This window comes from Ambystoma mexicanum, chromosome 2p, assembly GCF_040938575.1.
Source record: "Ambystoma mexicanum isolate Mex_15411 chromosome 2p, UKY_AmexF1_1, whole genome shotgun sequence".
In the NCBI taxonomy this organism is placed as follows: domain Eukaryota; kingdom Metazoa; phylum Chordata; class Amphibia; order Caudata; family Ambystomatidae; genus Ambystoma; species Ambystoma mexicanum.
The window spans coordinates 485,809,142-485,832,099 of record NC_090923.1 but is presented as its reverse complement, the minus strand read 5'-3'; the positions used below and the strand labels follow the sequence as shown (position 1 = coordinate 485,832,099).

At 49.8% G+C, this 22,958-nt stretch overlaps 1 protein-coding gene across 1 annotated transcript in view; it reads right to left on the bottom strand.

Moving 5' to 3' along the window:
- Positions 1 to 22,958, bottom strand: part of IARS1 (isoleucyl-tRNA synthetase 1) — a 2,025,584-nt gene that overhangs the window by 1,848,441 nt on the left and 154,185 nt on the right. The gene's annotated exons all lie outside the window — the stretch shown is intronic.

Here is a 22,958-nt window from a genome sequence, read left to right as displayed (position 1 = left end):
TCCCTTCTGAGGCTTGTGGAATCTGCTTAGATCACATGCTGTGCATAGATTAGCGAGCAGTACCAGAAGAAGGAGGTGGGATGTGAGAAGGGTCATGAGCAAACAGGTGTCTTAGAACCGCTTGTCCCACTTGTGTATCTGTCTTGGAATGAGTGTCAATGCAGTAATGCTGAGTAAAAGTGTGAATAGAGCTCCAAGTAGCTGCTTTGCAAATGGTGTCGAGGGGAACATTTGCAATGAAAGCCAGAGTGGCCCCAATGCCTCTAGTAGAGTGGGCCCTTGGCGTAAAAGGCAGAGTCTCTCCAGAAAGAGAGTAACACAGCTGTATACAGTTGATAATCCACTTAGAGATAGCGCCCTTAGAGACGCGATCCCCCTCTCTGCCTGTAGCTACGGAGACAAACAGTTGATCTGTTTTCCTTAGCGGTCTGGTTTTATTTACATAGTATAAGACCGCCCTACGCACATCTAGGGTGTGTAGTTTCACCTCAGCCGAGCTTTGTGGGTTTTGGAAGAAAGCCGGAAGCTCGATGGACTGGTTTACATGGAACTTGGATATGAATTTTGGTGAGAACCTAGGGTGTGTGCGTAAAACCAGTTTGTCCTTGTGGATAGTAAAGAAAGGATCTTGCACTGACAGAGCCTGAATTTCACTGACCCTTCTTATGGAGGTAATGGCTACTAAGAAGGCCGTTTTATAAGTCAGGTGTTTGAGACTACTTTTATGCATGGGTTCGAAGGGGGGGCCCATGAGCTTAGCTAGCACCACGTTGAGGTCCCATCCTGGCGGTGGGTTCGAAATAGGAGGGTGAAGTCTCTTTACTCCTTCCATGAAGGCTTTAACCACTGGTACTTTCCACCACGAGACCCTGTTATGGGATGTGGTGTAAGCCGAGAGGGCTGCCAGGTGTACTTTCAGAGAGTTAAAAACCAACCCTGCATCCAGCAGGTGGAGCATGTATGTTACAACGTTGGAAGGAGTGCAATCAACCGGGTTGATTTGTTTATTCTGGCACCAGATAACGAATCTTTTCCACTTGTCAAAGTAACAGTGTCTTGTATTTGGTTTCCTGGACTCTTTTAGAATGTCCATACACCTCTGTGGTAATTTGAGATGTCCAAACTCTATGACTTCAGGAGCCATGCTGCTAGGTTCATAGAGTTGGGTTCCTGATGCACTGTTTGACCTTGTTGCTGGGACAGAAGGTTGTACCAGGCTGGGAGTCTGATGGGCTCGCACACCGCCATCCTGCGTAGGTGTGGAAACCATGGTTGTCTCGCCCACATGGGAGCAACTAGGATGAGCGTCATTGATTCCTTGTTCATCTTGTACACCACCTTCCTGATGAGGAGTTGGTGGAAAAGCGTACGCAAACATCCCTGACCAGTTCATCCACAGGGCATTCCCCTGGGAGTCCGTTTGGGGGAACCTGGATGCAAATCCTGGGCATTGTTTGTTTTCGCTTGTGGCGAATAGGTCTATAGTGGGGAAACCCCACTGAGAGAAGAGATCTTCTACTACGTCTCTGTGAAGGACCCATTCGTGTTCTTCTGGGAGGGAGTCTCTGCTTAGAGCATCCGCTAGGGAATTGAGCTCCCCTGGAACATGTTGCGATGACAGGAATATGTTCCGTCTGAGTGCCCATATCCATATTTTCTGGGCAAGCTTGGACAGATTTGGCGAACGAGTCCCTCCTTGCTTGTTCAGATAGAACATGGCTGTCGTGCTGTCCGTCCTGATCTGCACCGACAAGTTCAGTAGATGGGGCTCGAACGCCTGCAGCGCTCGGAATACTGCCAGAAGCTCTAGCAGATTGATGTGGTTCTTGGCTACTGAGTGAGACCAGAGGCCCTGAGCTGTGTGGTGGAGATGGTGAGCTCCCCACCCAGTCAGGCATGCATCTGTAGTCACCACTGCCTGTACTTCGGGATCGTAAAAGGGTTTCCCCTTTGCGAGATTCTCTCTTGTCCACCAGTGTAGGCTCTGTACGAGTGTTGGCGAAACGACCACTAGATCGTCCCACTGACCACTTGCCTGAGACCACTGTTTCGCCAACCATTCCTGCATGGGACGCATGCGCAGACGCGCGTGGGGGACCAGGTAAATGCATGACGCCATCATGCCCAGTAACCGCATAGCTTTGCGTACTGTTATCTGTTGACCTGACTGATAATGCGGAATTTGCAGAAGTATATTCCGAATTCTTTCTTCCGAAGGGAAGGTCAATTCTTTCTGAGTATCTAGGATAGCTCCTAGAAACTGTTTTGAGGTGCTTGGCACCAGACTTGACTTTTTCTCGTTGATAGAGAAGCCTAATTCGTGGAGGAGGTCGATAGTCCTCTGAATGTTTGATCTGCAGATTCCTGGGGTTTCCCCCGTTATGAGCCAGTCGTCCAGATAAGGGTACACTGGGATTGCCTCCCTGCGTAGGTGTGCAGCTGCCACCGCCAGTACCTTGGTGAATACCCTTGGTGCTGAAGCTATCCCGAAGGGCAGTACCTTGAATTGGTAGTGGCGACTGTCCACCTTGAAGCGCAAGTATTTTCTGTGCGCCGGGAGCATGGAAATATGAAAATAGGCATCTTTCATATCCAAGGTTGCCATGTAATCCCCCTTTTTTAGGAGCGGGATTACCTCTTGTAGCGTGGTCATACAGAATTTTTGGGGCTTGACATACTTGTTGGCAGGCCGTAAGTCCAATACTGGGCGCATTGTTAAATCTTTCTTTGGCACAAGGAAGTAAGTTGAATAGATACCCTTGTTTACCTGGTGTCCTGGGACGAGTTCTATCGCGTCCTTTAGGAGCAGATTGTAGATTTCCTCGAGGAGGATCTTTTGATGTTCTAAAGAGTGGACTTTTTGTCTTGGAGGGTGGTTTCGGGGACGTTGCAGTAGTTCTATACAGTACCCCTTGGATACCGTCGACAGCACCCATCTGTCGGATGTTATCCTTTCCCATGCCTGGGTGAAGCTGGATATTCGTCCCCCTACTGGGGTTGCATGGGAAGGGACCCTGAAATGAGCGTCACTGCTTTGGTGGAGGCGTGCCGCCTCCTTTACTGGGGCTGCCTCTGCCTCTACCACGTCCTCTTCTACTAGCCCTACCATACCCCTGGGTAGACTGTTGTGAGTTGGTGTTCCACTGTGTACCCTGGGTGTGGGAATAGCTATTTCCTCTATTGGAATTTTGGCCGCGGGGGCGACGAAAATTGCCGTTCCCTCTTTGGTTAGGTGGTTTTGTAGTTAACTGGCCAAGGGATTTGAGGGTGTCGAATTCCTCCTTAGCGTTTTTTAGTGCGTCCTCGACTGCCTTTCCAAACAGGAGATCACTTTCCACTGGTTTGTCTAAGAGTGCAGCTTGTGTTTCTGCTCTGAATCCCGACTGCCTCAACCAAGCATGTCTTTTGATGACAGTCCCCTCTGCTATAATTCTACCCGCATTGTCTGCGGCGTCTAAAGTTGCTTTTAAAATGCAGCCTGAGACGTTTCTTCCCTCTGCACAAATGCGGGATAGCTGGCTCTTAAGGGGTTCTGGAGCGGAATCTATTAGTGCTGCCACTTCTTCCCACTCATGGCAGTTGTAGCTGGCCAACAGTGTGGTGGAATTCGCGATTCTGGTTTGGTAGGCTGCCGTGGAAGCTACTTTTCTACCAAAACCATAGAGTTTCTTACTTTCCTTGTCGGGGGGAGCCTCCGAGGAAGATAATGGGGTTCCAGCTCTCTTGCGGGTGTTAGTTACGACTAGAGAGTCTGGCTTAAGTTGGCCTCTAATATATAGAGGGTCCGACTGGGCTGCTTTAAACAGCTTCTCTACTCTCGGGTTTACAGGTCTTGTCAGGTTTGGGTTGACAAGGGATGGTGCTATTCTGCGTTGAATAGATTTCAGGATGGGAATGGTCTGGGCTACTGTCTTCCTTTCCCCTATTAGTTCCTCCGCGAAGTCCCTCTCTTCTTGGACACCTTGTGTGTCTATGTGGAAGTGGTTAGCTGCCCGAGAGAGCAGTTCATTCAGGAGGGGCTGATTATCTATTGGGGAATCAGACACTGGGGCTTCCCTTTCGACTGGTGAGTCCATTCTGAAAATATCTGGGCTATTTTCTGGCTCATCCTCGTCTTCGTCCTCCCCGTAATAATCTGACACTGCGAGATCTTCTGGTGTCTCAAAATCCTGGCCCTCTATAAGGGAAGAGTCTCCTTGGCCTGTAGGGAAAAGGCAAGAATAGGGTTGGACCTCGAAGGGGTCTGAAGCCCTTAATGGCGTCTCGACCCGGGGCCTCTTATTTGAAGGGATAGGGTCCCTTGAACCTGAGGGAGAAGATTCCTGAGGGTTTAAAGCTAGTAGTTGGTCAGGGTGTCTTTCGAAGAAATTTGCTAAGGAGGACATCCTTGACATTACTCTGTCAATGTCCTCGCATGACCAGAGTTTTGAGCTTGGGGTGACCTTGCTGGAACTCTCTATGGACTGTCCCTGAGAAGACTTGGACGGGGAAGTCAGTTCTATTGTTGTGGGGGATTGCAAGGGTTGTCTCCTTTGTTGCTTACCCCCTTCCCCGTGGGTGGAAGTGTGTTTACCCTTTCCCTTATCTTTCAACGCCTGGCGTCGAGGATCGGAGGTGGAATCCCTGTGTTTCGAACTATGTTTCGAAACTGGGCCCTCCTTACTCCCAAGTGATGTACCCTTTCCCTGGGGTGCAGGCTGGGGATGGAAGCCGCGTTCGTCTCCGGACGAGTGATCTTCCGTGATGTTAATGGGCGAGGCACTATGTGCAAGTGTGGAGGCTTGCCTGACGTCGTGCGGCGACCTCGACCGGGACCGCCCAGAGGACGTCCTTTCGGACCGCTCCTTCTGTGCCTCTTTCCGAGGTTTCGACGACGTCGAATCTCGGGTGGGTTTTTTGTGTTTAGCGTGTGTATGTGTAACGCTCTTGTTGCCGGGGGACTTCCCCATAGTCGCCGGGACGGACGACCTTCCGAGGCCGGGGACGTGCGTTAGGCTGTCTTTCGACGCCTTGGTGCCCTCGCCGTCCGAAAGTCCGGCATCTCTGCCGTCGCTGAAGGTACCCTCCGCCTCCATAGCTGCTAGCTTGGCGTGGTGGGCCCAACGCTTGGTGGAGCGGTCCTTAAGAGTTTTGGTCTTAAACCTGCTACAGGCCCTGCAACCCGCCTCGGGGTGGTCTCTGGGCAGGCAAAGGTTGCACGTAGCGTGCTTATCTACCCAAGGGTATTTCTTATTACACTTGGGGCAAAACTGAAAGGGCGTACCCTCCATACGCGCCTGTGGGCAGCGGGCAAGTGTGTGTAGGTAAGAAGGTGTCTATAACCGAGTGTGGAAGTGTACCACCCCCCACTCTCCCTACTTGTAGGGCCGAGGCCAGCGGCCCAGGCCCGAGCCGAGGCGGAAGCCTCAAGGCCCAATCCGTCGGGTTTCGACGTTGATCTCCTCCCCTGTTCTGCGTCGAGATGCTGATCGACGTAAGGGTGACAAAACGGGGCAAATTAGAATTATTTTAAGTGAAAATATAGCAAGCCAGGGAACTCCGATGAAGTGCTTCCTACCAGAATGGCGGAAAAAAACAATCTGGGGATCCTAGACGCGTGAGGGATCATGGGTACAGTGGACGTCACACTAGGGATAGTATTACTGGCACGCCCTGTGTCGACGCCCATTTTCGACTTTCGAAAAACAAACTGTAATACTCCGCAGCTTCCACTAGATGTCGGCCTATGCACAGCATGTGATCTAAGCAGATTCCACAAGCCTCAGAAATATATATATGAGACAATTCATTACTTACCGTAAAAGCATTTCTGATGGTTGTATCTGCTTAGATTCACATGCTGTGCATAGGTCCGACATCCAGTGGTCACTGCGGAGTATTGCATTTTGTTTTTCGTAGTCGAAAAGGGGACTTCGACAAGGCGTGTAACACTATCCCTATAGTGACGTGCGTTGTACCCACAATCCCTCACACATCGAGGTCCCTCTGTATTTTTTCTGCCCTGAGGGAGTCTTCTATACGCGAGTGTACAGAAAAGAGAGAGAGATGTAGAAAGGTGTCTATGTTCCTTCCATCCGAGCGGGAGGAAGGGTGGGCGCATGTGAATCTAAGCAGATACAACCATCAGAAATGCTTTTACGGTAAGTAATGCATTGTCTTCTGATGTTTGTTAATCTGCTTAGAATCACACGCTGTGCATAGACTAGCGAGCAGTACCCGGAGTTGGAGGTGGGTTATGAGAAGGAACAGTAGAGAAAAGATGTCTTAATACTGCCTGTCCGACCTGGGAGTCAGATCTAGAGTGTGCATCTAGACAGTAGTGTTTTGTAAAGGTGTACGCAGAACTCCAGGTAGCCGCTTTGCAGATGGACTCAAGGGGAACATTTGCAATGAACGCTATGGAAGCCCCAGTGCCTCGAGTAGAATGTGCTCTTGGCTTGAAGGGTAATTCTCTCTTAGCAAGAGAGAAACAGAGTGATGCATTGAACAATCCATCTAGATATAGTGGACTTTGAGACTGCATCTCCTTCTCTTCCTGCTGCCACCGAGGCAAAGAACTGATTATTCTTTCTCAGTGGCCTGGTTCTTTCCATGTAGAACATGACAGCTCTGCGTACATCTAGTGTATGCAGACTTTTTTCTCCGAAGTTGGAAGGGTTTTGAAAGAACGTTGGTAGTTCTATTGACTGGTTTACATGGAATTTTAAGATGAATTTTGGTGCAAACCTTGGGTGTGTGCGTAGAACCACCTTATCCTTGTGAACTGTTACGAAGGGGGTCTAGAACAGAAAGAGCCTGTAGTTCACTTACTCTCCTAATGGAGGTGATAGCTATTAGGAAAGCAGTCTTAAGAGTGAGGTCTTTAAGAGTTGCTGTCACGCTCACCCGATTCCCACGGAGGCGCAGGTCTGGCTTCGAGTGCTGATGCTTCTTCAATGGTGAAGCGCAGGACTCTGATGATGGACAGGAAGGTCCCCTCTACTCTGGCTTTTCTGGCTCGCAGGAATATTCCCCTGTGCGTGAAAAGGGAGTATTACCTACTGACGGAATAATGCTCAAGCCTCCCACTCCCTTCCAACCCTCCTCGATACCCTTCCACGATTCCCCGTGAAGTCTCACCTTAGGGTTTGGAAGGATGAGCTCTCCATCCTGCTTCTGATGCAGGGGCGCATTGAAACCCAGTTACTTCACTGGATTGAGGTTTGATGGGAGTTCAATATAAGCTTGACTATTTAGGTGAGGCGCTGTAAGAGTTCTGTTGCAAGTTCAAAAGTTCAAGCTTAATAATAATGTTCATTGTCTTATTGCAGCAAGCGCTAATGCTTATGTCTTTTTCCCCTTAGGGGCCGGGGTTCGGAATGCCGGAGATATGGCGCCGACCCGAAGTGTAAGTTCTGGATGAGCGTTCAGGTAATGTCTTTGCATTCGCTCATTCAATGTCTTTGTCTTTTTTCCCCATTGGGGGCGGGGTCCGGAATGCCTGGAAGCGGCAGGACCCGAAATGAAATGGGAATGACCCAACAGGTAAGTGTTAGAAGGAAACTGAGCTTTTCCTTTTTCCCTTCCTTCTCTCACCTTGTTTTCTTGTCTTTTCTCTCTAGGCTCTGGGAAGTGGGTGCGGATGATCGCTGCTGAAGATGGAGGCGCCAAGGAAAGTTGAGTGAAATGCAGCGCTGCAGCCGTCGAAATGAAATGCTTTTAAAATGATGTCTTCCCTTTCACGATCGTCGGTGTGATGTCCCCGTGATGCAGCTTTAGCAGGTAAGGTCTTCTTTCTCTCCAATTCCTTCTTATCTCCTCTTGCAGGCGACCCAGGATGCTGACAGGCGTGGCTGAAGTCCAGATGCAGGAGCTGACACGGTGAGCGTCCAGCTGCAAGGAGCAGAACAACGCGAAGTGTGAGTTGCTGATCGGGCGTGGTTTAAATAGCTTTGGAAGAAGTTCCAGGCATGTACCCTTCCACCGATCAGGTATGTATCCTTCCCCGACCACACCCAGGTGGAAAGTAGTCCCACAGGTAAAGTAGTTCCATTCAGGCCTCAAGAGGGCCTGGATGTAGCAGCATGGTCTGCATCAGGTAAGTGCACATTAAAACACTTGAACACATGTCTAGCTTTATGAGCCTGGCGCCTAAGGCGCCAGGACAGGGGTCCAACATGAGCCTGGCGCCTGAGGCGCCAGGACTGTGTCCAAAGGGCCCCAGCTTGGGCCCGCTGGCACTTCCCTGGGGGGAATGATGCCTGCCTCTGGGGTTGCTGGGTCGGACCTGGCTCCTTGGAGGTAGGCATCATGACAGTTGCCTTGTGCATGGGTTCAAAAGGCGAGCCCATGAGTCTTGAAAGTACCACATTTAAGTCCCATCCGGGAGCTGGGTTAGCCATCGGAGGGTGTATCCTCTTTACCCCCTCCATGAAGGCCTTGATAACTGGTATCTACCACCACAACACCTTAAGTTTAGGAAGTGGTGTATGCAGAAAGTGCCGCCAGGTGGACTTTAATGGAATTGAACACTAGACCTGAATCCAGTAAATGGGTCAAGTACAGAACAATGTTAGTGGGAGAGCAGTCAACCGGGTTGATGCTCTTACCTCTACACCAGATGACAAATCTTTTCCACTTGCTAGAATAGCAGTGGCCAGTATTATGTTTTCTGGCTTCCCTGAGGATGTCCATACATCTCTGCGGGAGTTGTAGATGTCCAAATTCTATGATCTCAGGAGCCAGGCTGCTAAGTTCATGGTCTGAGGGCATGGATGCAGTGTCCTGCCCTTGTCCTGTGACAGCATGTTGTACGGGCAGGGAAGTTTCACTAGGGGAGATAGTAGGAACATGTGTTTGAGAGCCCACTTCCATATATTCTGGGACAGCTTGGACAGTCCTGGAGAGTGGGTGCCCCCCTGCTTGTTGATGTAGTACATGGCTGTGGTGCTGTCTGTAAGGACCATCACTGTCTTCCCTTGTAGGTGTTCCTGGAAGGCTTTTAGTGCTTTGAACACCGCCAGTAGCTCCAGTAGGATTATGTACTTGGATGCTACGTTCGGAGTCCACACTCCGTGAGCAGTCTGATGGGATAGGTGAGCCCCCCATCCTGTGAGGGATGTGTCCGTGGTTAGAGTGGCCTCCACCGCGGGTGTGGCAAAGGGTTTTCCTATTATCAGGTTTTCCTTTGTCCACCACCGTAGCGAGAGAACCAAGGCCTGCAAGACCATCACTAGATCGTCCCATTGTCCGCTGGCCTGACACCACTGGCTGTTGAGCCACTCTTACATTGGGCGCATGCGCAGGCGCGCGTGAGGTACCAAATAAATACACAACGCCATCATTCCTAGCAAGCGCATCGCTTTGCGCACCGTCACCTCTCGACCTGCCACATATCGGGGGATCTGAAACAGCATGTTTTGGACCCTCTCGTTGGAGGGGAAGACGAGGCTGTCCTTTGTTCGAATTAGAGCCCCTAGGAATTGTTTGACTTGGCTGGGGTCTAAACTGGACTTCTTCTCGTTGATGGAGAAGCCCAGTTGGAACAAAAGGTCTACAGTCTTTTGGGTGTTTGAGAAGCATGTCTCGTAAGAATCCCCTGTTATGAGCCAGTCGTCGAGGTAAGGGTATACTGGGATGGATAACCTGCGCAGGTGGGCCGCTGCCACTGCCAGTACTTTCGTGAATACCCTTGGTGCAGATGCTATGCCGAAGGGTAGTACTCTGAACTGGTAGTGTTTGCCCTCCATCATGAACCTGAGGTATTTTCTGTGCGCTGGCAACATTAAAATATGAAAGTATGCATCTTTCATGTCCAGTCTGGTCATGTAATCTCCCTGTGATAGCAGTGGGATCACTTCCTGTAAGGTCACCATACGAAACTTTTGGGGTTTGACAAACTTGTTCGCTGGGTGCAGATCTAATACAGGGCGCATGGTTAGATCCTTTTTGGGTGCAAGGAAGTACACTGAATAAATACCTTCCATTACCTGAAATAGAGGCACGACCTCTATGGCTCCTTTTTCCAGCAGTTGGTCCACTTCTTGGAGAAGCATTGCGCAGTGTTTTGGTGTCATGCGGCATCCCCTCGGGGGTCTCTATGTTGGGGAACTGTTGAACTCTATACAGTAGCCGCGGGCTACAGTGGAAAGTACCCAGCGGCCTGATGTCATTCCCTCCCATACTGGAAGAAAGGATGTTAACCGGCCCCCGACCGGCGTTGCATGGGAGGGGACGCAAATCTTCACGTCACTTGGTGGTGGTGTTGGCTTGGGAGCCTCTGGGGGTGGAACCCCGGCCTCTTCCCTTGCCACAGCGTTGACCCCTCGGATTGTACTGGCCGCTATTACCCTGGTAGTTGCTGGCAGAATACTGTTGGTGGTTTTGTTGCTGGCGTTGTCCACGAAAAAAACGCTCATTACCAAATCCCTGCCTGTTAGGGGGTTTTGAAATTTGGTCTAAGGTCTTTATTGTATCAAATTCTTTCTTTGAGTTTTCCAGCGCGTCATCCACTGCTCTCCCAAAGAGGATGGACTCCTTTATGGGTTTATTAATAAGGGACGCTTGTGTTTCCGCCTTAAATCCGGAATTGCGAAGCCAGACATGCCGCTTCAGTAAAATTCCTTGTACCAAAGTGCGGCCAGCCGTCTCTGCTGCATCGAGGGTATTCTTGACGATGCTTTGATTGACCAGAGAGCCCTCGTTAACTGTAGCCAGTAAACGAGTCCTTAGGGGTTCGGGAACTTCTTCGATGTCCTGTTTGAGCTTAGCCCATTGATCATCGGCGTAGCTTGCCAATAGGGTATTATTATTGGCGATTCTGGTAGAGAATGCTGCAGAGGTGGTGATTCTCTTGGCTAGGTCATACAGCTTCTTCCCCTCTTTATCTGGGGGTGCCTCGCTGGTAGATAGTGGGACTCCTGCCCTTTTCCTGGTGTTGGTCACGACCAGGGAGTCCGGGATTGAGTGACCCTTAATATATAATGGGTCTGATTGAGAGGGAGAGAACAGTTTCTCAATCCTCGGACTGACCCCTCTCACCAATGCAGGAGTGGAAAGAGAAGGTGTAATAAGTCTCTTAACTGAGGCGAGGATGGGTATAATCTGGCTAGTGGGGGGGGGGGGGGGGTTTCTTTGATAATCCTCTCCACAAAATCGGTGTCTGGGGTGACCTCCCCAGTTTCGATTTCGAAATGTGCTACTGCCTTCTTCAGCAGTGCATTGAAGGTGGGTTGATCATCAACAGGCGAAGGGTTCCTGACTGGTGTAGTTTCAGTAGACCTGATAGCTATACTGCTAATGCCTGTGTCAGTCGACCTAGCCGGTGACTGACAGGGATTTGGGTCGCCCTCCCCTGAGTCTTCCTGGAATCCCTCCTCACATAGGTTAGTTTCCTCGTGAAAACCTTCCTCTTCTTGTTGGTCTTCAACATAGGTGAACTCATCTTCCTCCTGGAAGAAGGGATCTTCCCCAGTGGGATTGTAAGAGTATATGCCCTCCTGTATGGGGTTATAAAACTTCTGGTATTTAGCCCTTGGACTCTCCAGGGGTGCCTCCCTTGGTCTCTTGGGTGCCCTGTCTTCTGGGATGGACATGAACCTGTCTAGTTTGTCCATACAGGTCTGGAACATTTCAAAGGTCCACTGAGGTCGGCCAGGACGGTCTGGGAAAGAAAAAGGAGTTTCTTCCTCCTGTAATTCTCTGGTTCTGTCCCATAACGTCGAAGAAAGTGAGCCTTCGCCTTCTGAGTAGCCTTCTTGCTGGCTAGGGCCTTCTGTCGGCGTCGGGAACTGGCCTGATCTGTTTTCCGGCGCTTTCGGCGTATCTTTGGCCTTGTTCGCGGTTTTCGGCGTCCCACTCGCCGTACGTCTCTGGCCGTCCTTAGATGTTATGCGCGCGAGGCTTTCGGTGATCATTCTCTCTTCCGAGGGATCGGTCGCCGTCGCGCTATGTAACGTCGGGCCTTTGCTCGTCGAGTCCTTGCCCGTCACGTCCTTGTTGGCAACGTGAGCGCTCTTGCGATGCGCGTCGCCGGAGGTTTTGGTGTTAGCGCCCTTATTTTTAGAATGCTTAGTCGCCTGTCGCGGAAGCGGTGGCGGGGAGGGCTGACTACCCTTACGGTCGGCGGAAGACGCCAGTGGACCCGGCGTCCCCGTTGGCGCTATGGCTGCCTTAGTCTTCGACAAATGCGTGCCGGGGGGTATGTGCTTTGGTGTTTTTCCGTGTGCGTCCTTGTCGCCCGGGTGTTCATCCCCATAAGCTGGGCGTGAGCCGGGCTTGTCGGGGCCGGGGACGGACGAGGAGGAGGAGGAGGAGGAGGAGCGTGAACGCTCCTTTGAGAGGTCTACAGCCTCCGTTACGGGGGCCGTGTAGTCACTGTCCTCGTCACACTCGGCGGCAGCGGGCGAGGAGTCAGGCCTAGACAGGCCGCCCACCTTTTGACCCAGCGGTCTTTTAGAGTTTTGGGCTTTAGTAATTTACAGGCCGCACAGCAGTCCTCCTGGTGATCGAGGGGTAAGCAACGGTTGCACCATTTGTGCTTATCCTTCCAGGTATATTTACCCTTGCAAAGCGGGCAAAACCTAAATGGCGTCCTCTCCATAGCTGAGGGTAATAAGTGTGACTACGACCTCGAAAGAGAGGGAGGGGAAAGAGAAAGGCATTCTTTAAAGAGAAGAAAGAAAGACCACAAAACCCCACTCTCCCTACTGTGTATGGCCGGCGAGGCCAGGCCATGTGTTCGGCAGCGCCGAAGGATCCCCTCCGCTCGTCCTTCCGTCGAAGATCTTGCTCGGCGGAGAAACAGCTCTGCGTCAAGGGAGGGATCTACGTTATTGATATTAATAACAAACGACCAAAGGTCGAAGTAACTATTTGGCAATGTCTCTCAAGGAGCTCCGCATAAAGGCGACCAGTAGCTGGGCAGAAAAAAACAATCTGAGGGACCTAGACGCGTGAGTGATTGTGGGTACAACGCACGTCACTATAGGGATAGTGTTACAGACACGCCTTGTCGACGTCCCCTTTTCGACTACGAAAAACAAAATGCAATACTCCGCAGTGACCACTGGACGTCGGACCTATGCACAGCATGCGATTCTAAGCAGATTAACAAACATCAGAAGACAATGCATTACTTACCGTAAAAGCATTTCTGATGGTTGTATCTGCTTAGATTCACATGCGCCCACCCTTCCTCCCCGCTCGGATGGAAGGAACATAGACTTCCTTTTATATCTCTCTTTTCTGTACTCACTCACGTCTAGAAGGCTCACTCAGGGCAGAAAAATACAAACAGAGGGACCTCGACACGTGAGGGATTGTGGGTACAACGCACGTCACTATAGGGATAGTATTTCAGACACGCCTTGTCGACGTCCCTTTTTGACTACGAAAAACAAAATGCAATACTCCGCAGTGACCACTGGATGTCGGACCTATGCACAGCATGTGAATCTAAGCAGATACAACCATCAGAAATGCTTTTACGGTAAGTAATGCATTGTCTTCTGATGTTGGTTAATCTGCTTAGAATCACATGCTGTGCATAGACTAGCGAGCAGTACCCGGAGTTGGCGGTGGGTTATGAGAAGGAACAGTAGAGAAAAGATGTCTTAATACTGCCTGTCCCACCTGGGAGTCAGATCTCGAGTGTGCATCTAGACAGTAGTGTTTTGTAAAGGTGTGCACAGAACTCCAGGTAGCCGCTTTGCAGATGGACTCAAGGGGAACATTTGCAATGAATGCTATGGACGCCCCCGTGCCTCGAGTAGAGTGTGCTCTTGGCTTAAAGGGCAGTTCTCTCTTAGCAAGAGTATAGCAGAGAGTGATGCATTGAACAATCCATCTAGAAATAGTGGACTTTGAAACTGCATCCCCTTCTCTTCCTGCTGCCACCGAGACGAACAACTGATTAGTCTTCCTCAGTGGTCTGGTTCTTTCCATGTAGAACATGACCGCTCTGCGCACATCTAGTGTGTGCAGAGTTTTTTCTCCCAAGTTGGAAGGATTTTGAAAGAACGTTGGCAGTTCTATAGACTGGTTTACGTGGAATTTCGAGATGAATTTCGGAGCAAACCTTGGGTGCGTGCGTAGAACCACCTTATCTCTGTGAACTGTAACGAAGGGGTCTAGAACAGAAAGAGCCTGTAGTTCACTTACTCTCCTGATGGAGGTGATAGCTATTAGAAAAGCAGTCTTAAGAGTGAGGTGTTTAAGAGATGCTTTGTGCATGGGTTCGAATGGTGAGCCCATGAGTCTGGTAAGTACCACGTTAAAGTCCCATCCGGGAGCTGGGTCAGCTATCGGGGGGTGTATTCTCGTTACTCCTTCCATGAAGGCCTTTATAACAGGGATCTTCCACCACGACACTTTGAGTTGGGAAGTGGTGTATGCAGAAAGTGCTGCTAGGTGGACTTTAATGGAATTGAACACTAGACCTGAATCCAATAAGTGGGTCAGGTATAGAACAATATGTGTGGGAGAGCAGTCAATCGGGTTGATGCTTTTTCCTCTGCACCAGATGACAAATCTCTTCCACTTGCTAGAATAGCAGTAGCGAGTGTTAGGTTTTCTGGCTTCCCTGAGGATGTCCATGCATCTCTGCGGGAGCTGTAGATGTCCGAATTCTATGATCTCAGGAGCCAAGCTGCTAAGTTCATGTTCTGGGGGCATGGATGCAGAGTCCTGCCCTTGTCTTGTGACAGCAGGTTGTACGGGCAGGGGAGTTTCACTGGGGGAGATAGAGACATCTCCATCAAGTGAGCGAACCATGGCTGTCGGGCCCACATTGGGGCCACCAGTATCATGGTCACTTGTTCCTGGTGCATCTTGTGCACCACCTTGTTGAGAAGGGGAGTCGGGGGGAAAAGCGTAAACAAATTTCCCTGACCATTGCATCGACAGACCGTTCCCCTTGGATTGGTTCTGGAGGTACCTGGAGGCGTAACTTTGGCATTGTGAGTTCTCCAGGGTTGCGAACAGGTCTATTTCTGGGAATCCACATTGTGTGAAGACGCCGAAGACGATGTCTTCGTGCAGTCGCCATTCGTATTCTTCGGGCAGGGGGAAATCTCTGCTGAGTTTGTCTGCCAGCAGATGGAGTTCCCCTGGTACATGTTGTGACAGTAGGAACATGTTTTGTTTGAGAGCCCACTTCCATATATTTTGGGCCAGTTTGGACAGTCCTGGAGAGTGGGTGACCCCCCCTGCTTATTGATGTAGTCTGTGGTTAGAGTGGCTTCCGCCGCGGGTGTGGCAAAGGGTTTCCCTCTTTCAAGGTTTTCCTTTGTCCACCACCATAGCGAAAGAACCGAGGCCTGCGAGACCACCACTAGATCGTCCCATAGTCTGCTGGCCTGACACCACTGGCTGTTGAGCCACTCTTGCATAGGGCGCAGGCGCGCGTGAGTTACCAAATAAATACACGACGCCATCATGCCTAGCAAGCGCATTGCTTTGCGTACCGTCACCTCTCGACCGGTCACATATTGAGGGATCTGAAACAGCATGTTTTGGACCCTCTCGTTGGAGGGGAAGAAGAGGCCGTCCTTTGTTTGAATTAGAGCCCCTATGAATTGTTTGATTTGGCTGGGGTCTAGGCTGGACTTCTTTTCGTTGATGGAGAAGCCCAACTGGAACAAAAGGTCTACAGTCTTTTGGGTATTGGAGAAGCATGTTTCGTAAGAATCCCCTGTTATGAGCCAGTCGTCGATGTAAGGGTAAACTGGGATGGACAACCTGCGCAGGTGGGCCGCTGCCACTGCCAGTACCTTCGTGAATACCCTTGGTGCCGATGCTATGCCGAAGGGTAGCACTCTGAACTGGTAGTGTTTGCCCTCTATCATGAACCTGAGGTATCTTCTGTGCGCTGGCAACATTAAAATATGAAAATATGCATCTTTCATGTCCAATGTTGTCATGTAATCTCCCTGTGATAGCAGTGGGATCACTTCCTGTAAGGTCACCATACGAAACTTCTGGGGTTTGATAAACTGGTTCGCTGGGCGCAGATCTAATACAGGGCGCATGGTTAGATCCTTTTTGGGTACAAGGAAGTACACTGAATAAGTACCTTCTGTTACCTGAGATAGAGGCACGACTTTTATGGCTCCTTTTTCCAGCAGTAGTTGTACTTCTTGGAGAAGGATGGCAAGGTGTTCTGGTGTCATGCGTCGTCCCCTCGGGGGTCTGTATGTTGGGGAACCGTTGAATTTGATGCAGTATCCGTGGGCTACGGTGGAAAGTACCCATCGGTCTGACGTTATTCCCTCCCATGCTGGAAGAAAGGATGTTATCCGGCCCCCGACCGGCGTTGCATGGGAGGGGACGCGAATCTTCGCGTCACTTGGTGTTGTTGGGGGCTTGGGAGCCTCTGGGGCTGGACCCCCGACTTCTCCCTTTGCCACGGCGCTGGCCTCTTTGGCTGTACTGCCCACTATTGGTCTGGTAATTGGTGGCAGGGTACTTTTGCTGCTGATTCTGCTGTTGGCGTTGGCCACGAAAAAAGCGTTTGTTGCCATAGCCGCGTCTGGTGGTGGGCTTAGAGATCTGGTCAAGAGTCTTGATAGTATCAAACTCTTTTTTAGCCATCTCCAGAGCCTCATCCACCGCTTTCCCGAAGAGGTTTGAGTCTTCAACAGGTTTATTTATTAAAGACGCCTGTGTCTCCGGTTTGAACCCTGAGTTGCGCAGCCATACATGGCGTCCCGCTGTCTCTGCAGCATCCAGAGAGTTCTTTACAATACTCTGGTTGACCTGGGTTCCTTCGCCAATAGTTGATAGCAGGCGTGTTCGTAGTGGTTCCGGCGCTTCTTCGGCGTCTTTGCGCAGTTTGGCCCACTGCGCGTCCGCGTAGCTAGCTAGCAAAGAATTGTTTGCAATTCTTGCCGAAAAGGCAGCCGAGGATGTGACTCTCTTTGCAAGGGCATATAACCTCTTGCCCTCCTTGTCAGGTGGTGCCTCGCTGGTGGACAGCGGCACCCCTGCCCTCTTCCTTGTATTAGTTACTACAAGGGAATCCGGAATGGAATGTCCCCTGATGTACAGCGGGTCTGAGGGTGAAGGAGTGAAAAGTTTTTCAAATCTTGGATTAACTCCTCTGATTAGTGCGGTGTGGATAGCGAAGGGATGATTCTTCTCTTCACTGAAGCGAGGAGGGGATGGTCTGGCTGACCGGGGGTTTCTCCTTAATTACTCTTTCCACAAAGTCTATTTCAGGAGAGATCTCCCCAGTGTCCAGTTCGAAATGTGCTGCTGCTCTGCGCAACAGGGCATTGAATGTGGGCTGATCGTCAATGGGAGATGTGTTTCTAACAGGTGAATTGTCAGGAGGATTTAGGTTCAGGACATCAGTGTCCGAATATACTGATGGGGATTGCCAGGGATGAGAAGGTCCTTCTTCTGGATCTTCTCCGAAGCCTTCTCCTACCATGTCTGGGCTGTCTTCCAGACCTTCCTCCTGGTTCTGTCCCTCTTCATCGTCCACAAATTCATCCTCCTCCTCCAAGTATTGTTCCTCACCAGTGAGGTCATACACATTATGGAAATCTGAGGCTGTGTCCTGCTGGGGATTGAATAGTCTCGGATATTTGGCCCTGGGGTCCTCCTGAGGCCCTTCTCTTGGGAGTGGGAGGGTTCTGGGTCTTCATAAACCTCTCCATTCTCGCCATGCAGAGATGGAGCCTTTCCATGGTTTCATGGGGTACCCCTGAGCGGTCTAGCGGGGGAAAATTAGTGTCATCTAGCTGAAAACGGCTCGACCTCTCCCATAACGTCGAGGAAAGTGTCCCGTCGCCTCCCGAAAAGCCTTCCGGTGTGCTGGGGGTCCCCCCGACTGAAGGGGGTAGTCCCCGTCTTTCTTCAGGCTTTTTCGGCGTGTCTTTTGACCTTTGCGTAGCGCTCGATGTGTCTTTCGGCGTACGCTTCTGGGCGTCGGCTACAACGATCCTCGCCAAGCTCTCTGCGACTCGTTTGTCAGCAGAGGGCTGTGGTTTCGACGTTACGGGTGTCGATCGTTCTACGGCGGCGTGCGCTCTCTGCTAGTGCGCGCCGGCCGATGGTTTGGGGGCGGTGCCCTTATTTGCCGAAAGCCCAGACGCTGGTCGCGGCTGCGGTTGCGAGAGGGGCTTCGAACCTGAACGGTCCGAGGAGGCCGCCGGTGGACCCTGCGTCTCCTTGGGCGCTGATGCTTTCTTCGTCTTCGACGAAGAAGAGCCATGGGTTGTGTGCTTATGTGTGGTATCGTGTGCGTCAGTGTCGCCGGGGTGTTCATCCCCATAAGCAGGGCGTGAGCGGAGCCCATCGGGGCTGGGGACAGACGACGAAGAGCGCAAGCGCTCTTTAGAGGGGTCAACGACTTCCGTAGCGGAGGTCGTGTTATCACGTTCCTCGTCACTGTCGGTGGTAGCAGCGGCGGGGGAAGAATCGGCCTTCGACATAGCGTAGGCCGCCCACCTCTTGACCCTACGGTCTTTTAGAGTCTTTTGCTTAAGAAGCCGACAAGCCGTGCAACCCTCCTCTTTGTGATCGAGGGGCAAGCAGCGGTTACACCGTGAATGCTTGTCCTTCCAAGTAAACTTGCCCTTGCAACGCGTGCAAAACCTAAAAGGTGTCCTCTCCATAGCCGAGGCAATAAATCGTGATAACGACCCCAAGGGAAAGGAAGGGGAAAAGGAAAGGCATTCTCAGAAAAGAACCAGAGATGTCCCACGACCCCACTCTCCCTACTGTATTTGGCCTGCGAGGCCAGGCCACGTGTTCGGCAACGCCGAAGGATCTCCTCCGCTCGTCCCCTCCGAAGATCTTGCTCGGCGGAGACAGCTTCACAACTGCGTCGATGGAGGGATCGATGTGTTATATATTAAATAGGAAAACGACCAAAGGTCGAGGAGATGAAATCTGCAATGTCTCTCGAGGAGCTCCGCGTAAAGGCGACCAGTAGCTGGGAGGAAAAAAACAATGAGGGACCTCGACGCGTGAGGGATATTGGGTACAACGCACGTCACTATAGGGATAGTATTTCAGACACGCCTTGTCGACGTCCCTTTTCGACTACGAAAAACAAAAGGCAAAACTCCGCAGTGACCACTGGATGTCGGACCTATGCACAGCATGCGATTCTAAGCAAATTAACAAACACCAGATATATATATATATATATATATATATCCTCCCCACTAAAAACCGCAAGAAGAGCAGAGCATCACCCAAGATAAATACCATGGTTACCTTCCACTAGAACTGGATTGAAGGTAAAGATGGCATATCCTGTGGACACCTACAGAAAGCAAAATTGCCGCTCCTCCGTCAATTACATTCCAACTGACTTAGTTTGTTCACATTTTACGCAATCTGTTAATACGATTGAAACTATAGTGTTGCCTGCTTTTTCTTTTTTAGCACAACTCGGCACAAATGTGCCTCCTTCTCCACCGATCACAATAAGGTGAATATTCTCATGCGTTAGGAAAAGTACCATCATGTGTTTGACTGAAGACAGGCTCAGTTTGCTAAATCTGAATAAGCATGTGTGACGTAAACGTAAAAATGGTGGGCAGGCCAATCCACAAATGTAACAAAGACATCATTTCAGGAACCAGTGAATGCTTAAGTGGCACAGCAGTCTGCGGACGCTAGAAAAAGCAGTATATGAGAAAAGAAAACCAACAAGTATCCTGTACCCTCGCTCACGAATATGGGAGAGTTGCAGGGTTGTCCATGAAGGGTAGGGAGAGGAAAACAGTGTTATGCAGTAGCGTAGAGTGCCAAGAAAACCAGCTATTCAGAAAGGAGTGCTTTGAGGTTGTATTTAAATAGGGGTAGATTTGGAGTAGTACGGAGAGGGATAGCATTCCAGAGTAGGAGAGCGAGGCGGGAGCAGTAACGAGAGGGACCACAGGGGGGTCAGAATGCCACAGGATAGCCAGCTAGCAGGGATTTGAATTACTAAATGTCCACTGAAAAGCTAATAACTGCTCTTTCAGTGAGATGCTAATGTAGTCGATAGAGTAAAAAGGCAACAAGATGAACAGAACTTTACTGGACAATGCATAGCCCAAGAGAGGTGAAGGCTTGAAGGCCCCAGCAATGGCAGCCTGTAAAAAGTGCGCTGCAAAGCAAACATTTTATGTCCTGAAATAAAGTAGCATTTTGCTTCATCATAAGACTGCCAACATGGGGGCAGGTGCTTGCGCCCACCTCGCAAAGGTCCATTTCAACTGAAACTGATGAAAAGGACCCATATCCCTGCATTCATTTTCATCGCCCTGCGCTGTCTCAAAGCACTAGTAGCAAGGGGAGACACAAGGGGCCTACATAGAGCATAAAAGGTTACTGATCTGATGAAGGCAAGGTATATATGGCGTCCTTCCACCAAGTCTTAGGAGACTTTGTGGAGGAAGAGAACTTGCTGGATTCCTCCGCTATGGTATAAGTTTATTGGGAATTCCATTTTCCTGGTTGGTTGGGGCGGAAGATGTGGTGGTATTCTGCTCATCACAGGATACTATTACACTTCCGACAGTCAGTCCACCAAAGCCAAACATTCAACAGATGCACATATTTTCAACGGATCATTTTCGATAAATGTGTTTTGTAGAAGCTCTGCTTTCAGGGCTCATAATGTTTACTGTCATTTATTTCAGCGAACGGAAGGCCATTTCAATCAACTTCCTCTAAATCATTCTTATGGAAATTAAACACTTGAAGGATGTAGACACTGCCAGAATGTGAAAGAAAATAAATATCCTGCAGTAAAATAATTTACTTTGAGTGGGTGTGGCAATGGACAAATCTGGGGCGGAGGCAAGTGGAGCGAGTCCCGTATTTTTAGACGGCCTAGGATGGGAAGTAGGAGCATGTAACAGAGTCCCATTAAATTGCGAGCCGGACATGCACACGCCCCATGTCACATACTGTGCTACAATCACTAATCTTCTGTTACTATTTGTTTTTAGGTGTGTTTGGTATGCATTAGTACTGGTCTTTCACAGACACTGCAATAAGATGGAACTAGAGTTCAAGTAAAACAAATATTTTAGGATTCCTCCATTTACATTGATTTGATTAGTGGTATCTTATTTTTTGGACGCAAGGGTTATGTCTCCCTTGTTTCAGGACAATATGCAAAGATGTAACTTTTCATTAAAATTTTAAAAAACGTACATCTTTACTTCACAATGGGTGCTCTTGCAGTTAGGGCAGGGGCTGAGTGCCATCGTGTGTAGTGGTTTCGTTGGACAGAAAAAAGGTGGGGATGGTGATATGCATTGTCCTATCCCACACCACAATTTCTTTTCCATTTTCTGCATAGAGCCCGAAGGCCTCCATGCTGATGTAGACATAATTTGAGAGGCTGGATTTGGCATCGTGTCCCTCGACAATCATCATTCCTGCATCCGGACGGGTGTATAAATAGCACACACTGCGCCCATTGGCCTCAGTTCCTAGTCCCCACCCACCCGTTCCTCCTCAGCAGTCTTGAGGAGTTCAATACCCCATATGGGTGGGAGGGCGATGAGAAATTTGTGGGAGGAGCGGAAGGAAGGAAGGTTTTCCAGGTTAATAACCAGAGAGGACAGGAATGAAGCAGCTCAAAATGCCCTCCTGATAAAAATGTAAGAACCAAGTTCAAATCCCAAGATGGAACCAGAAAAGGGATCTGTGTGAATGTAGTTGTCTGTCCTTTCAGGAATTGTTTCACAATAGGCATCTTTATATAAGAGCCTGTTCTTGCATGCGTTTAAATATAGATAATGCGCCAAGCATTTCTTAAACCGAAAATCAAATACCCAATTAGAAATAACTGATTTTTTTTATCAAAAAAACGAAAATTACTTCTGGATTTTTAGCCCTTTTTGTTTATTAATACGGGCTGACACCTCTGCTTCCCCCCTGCCAAATTCCCCCTACCTACCTGTCCCGGGAGGATAGCTCAGCGGCATTGTGCTCGCCTTGGAAGCAAGACGACACGGAGCAACACAGGTTTGATTCAAGGGTCCGCACTTAGAAACCTCTGGGTATTAAGCGTGTTATAAATAACTTATCATATCATATCTTAACTTATACCCTTACCCCCACACCTATTTTTTTTAAAAAAATATACTAACAATTCGGACGAATTCTACCCAAACAATGCAGTCATTTCTATTGGGTAATTTTGTATTACATTTTTTCCTACGGATACAGAAAGTAAGCATTCAGAAGATCGAGTGACACCATCCACGCCAGGAGCTGAAGGTCCTGGATATCTGCAAAAGAGTGGTCATCTTCAATGTGTTCTTCCTGAGGAACTTGTTCAAGCGTCTCAGGGTCCAGGATGGGTCAGAGGTCTATGTCTTTTTTGGGGACCAGGAAATAAGAGGAGTACCAACCCCGGTTCCGTTCTGCTACAGGTACCTTTTCCACAGCACCCTTCTCCAACAGGGAAACAATCTCCTGTAAGAGGAGATGATTTGGATCCCAAAGAGATTGATCGCTTGAGGGACAGTCTGGAGGTCTCTCCAGAAATGGGAGACAGTACGCTTGTGTCACAGTTTGTAATTCCCATGCGTCTGAAGTAATGGTGTACCATTCTTATAGATCGTGGATCAATCTGCCTCCAACTGGGGTCTTGTGAGTAAAGTGCTCAGAGGGGTTTTAGGGCTGTGGCTAAGGCAGTCACCCCCCCGGAACACCCCCTTCCCCCAATGACCACGTGTAAATCCTCTTCATTTGTTTTTGTACTGTCGGACCTCTTCCCCTTTGACCGAAAGATGAGTAGTATTGAAAAGACCACCTTCTCCAGTTTTGGGAGGGTGTGCGCTGTTGTGGCTGATGAATGGCTGCCCCCAAAGATTTTGCTGCAGCCTTTGAAGCCTTTTTCCAGCCTGTCGTCCGCCTGAAATAATAAATTGGACCCATCAAAGCATATATCCAGGGAGCCATGATTGAACATCGGGGGCATTTCCAGATTTGCGTAGCCATGCAAATCGTCTGATCAC